Consider the following 2,169-nt stretch of genomic DNA (forward strand, 5'->3'; position numbering starts at 1 on the left):
AATCCCCAATCAAGATACGTGACACTTTGTCTGGTTTTAACTGTAGAAATGCTATAAGATAATTATCCAATTAAACTTACATCACAGATGCAGAACAATCTGTTACTCTCCAATGCAGGGAAGTGCCCAGGATGAGCCTTGCAGCTTGGTGCTGGTCCCAAAGCCTCAGCTGGGTGCTGGGAGCCTTTCTGCACACCTGGGGGTCAGAGACAAAGGGGGTTGAGAAGAGACCAGCAAGGAGAAATGTTTGTCCTCATCTTTGCTCACCCTGCAGTTAACCCAGCACACTGCATGCAGAGGTTACACACACACGGCAAGATGAAAGCATCAAAATGAGTAGCAAATCTTCTGAGATTAACATATAAAATCCCTTAATGGATGTCAGCCACACGACTACAGACCTACAGAGCATGACTCAGTTAAGTACAGGGCAAAATTCCAGAAACCATGAAAGGAAAAAAAGTCAAGCCAAAAAAAGAGCAACAGCACTAAGTTATCAGACTACTGAGGCAGTAAGCAGGGCAAAGATTTATTGGCAGAGTTTCCAGCACCAGTTAGTCTTGCAAAGGAACCAATTAACGTTTACATCCCTCTCCCACCCTGCCTTTCCAGAGGGCTGAGCAGAAGCCTTGCACTAGGCATGGGACAAGCACCATAGCAAAGTGCTAAAGGCTGGGAAGAAAACCAGACAGGAGCTTTTGAACTAAAGCTTCTGCCAAAGCCAGTTAACATGCAACAGCTGGATTGCATCAGCTTTGCAGGTGTGAGGGATGGCACAGAAGGACCTTGTCTTACCTAGCATAGACAGCACTGAGCAGGGTGTTCATGCAGCCAAAGTGTTGGTCTCTTCAGCCCTATAACAAGGACCTAGCAAGACTATTTGCCCAAACCATTCCTTGACCCATGGATCAGTACTGTTTCTCCTATTCCTAAGTCACAATGAGACATGGGTGCAACAGGACCCTCTCAGAACAACTCAGATATGCCCTGAAAGCAACAGAGCTGGAAGGGTATCTGCAGGTCCATGCTTCTCTGCTTTCCCCTCAGCCCCTGCTCATGCTGCAGGGATGCAAAACCTGTGCAGAGAGGTCCACAGCCATATCCTAAATCAGAGCACCATGGACACTCATCTCCCCATGACCAGCAAGGATGGGGGAGCTTGGGAGGAACAAGAACACTCATCTGAAAAAGGCTCTGTTTTAATTCTTGAGGTTTTTTTTTTTTTTTTTCCCCACCCAAAATGCCAAAGAGATGCAAAATCTGTTATGTGAAAGGCCCCCAAGGTCCCTTATAGGGTGCACGTCTGCCTCTGGGCTGAAACCAACATGAGGGCTGCAACATCATCCCAACTGGAACAATGGAGCTCTGCCAAGACAGGAATAGGGGCTTGGCAGGAGGATCGCATTTTTGTCTCAGCAGCTGTGACAACTGCCAGGCTCAGGGAGCCACCAGGTAAAGCTTTGCATGTTATGACCCAGGTCTAAGACTTGCAAACAAAACAAGGACTGGGATTTAGTCCCCAAAATATTTGTCCCCTGCATCATGCTGATTTTTCAAACAGGTTTGTTCTGCCTTTGCATCTTCTCAGTCTTCTTGAAACATGATTCGACCTCATATTAGAGGGAATTAAACTAAATAACTTTAAAATTTTTCCCAGGAAGATAGGAGTTTAGGTCTCACCCAATCGCTGCACTCCAGGAGCTGGGGCTTTACAAGCCCCAGCCAAACAGCAAGAACTGCAACCTCGTCCCAGAAGCTCAAAATTGAACTGCGCAGAGGAGAAACCGCAGCACTGATAAAGGCACCCGGTCTGTGGCAGCATCCAGTGTCCGTCTTTGGTACTGCACTCTCCCCCCTCCATCGCTCTCCATTTCGCTCACTAGACTCGGAGCATCATCATCCTGTCAGGTCTTGGAGAGACACCAAGACCTGGACAGCAGGTCAGCAGCTGCTGGGCAGGCCAAGAAGATAAAACACTAAACAGCACCTTCAGCAGCAGAGGGTCCTCCGAGATCTTTTCAGGGCAGAGGGGGCCTGCACCAACTCTGCAGCTGTGCAGAGCTGCTCTGAAACAAGAGTAGGCAGCAGCTTCCTCCTTTGTCAGAGGGGAAGAGTTTCACAGAGAGAGGCAAAACCACAGCCGGGTTCAATAAAAGGCTTAGCAAGTGT

Source organism: Heliangelus exortis, chromosome 15, assembly GCF_036169615.1.
Source record: "Heliangelus exortis chromosome 15, bHelExo1.hap1, whole genome shotgun sequence".
NCBI lineage: Eukaryota > Metazoa > Chordata > Aves > Apodiformes > Trochilidae > Heliangelus > Heliangelus exortis.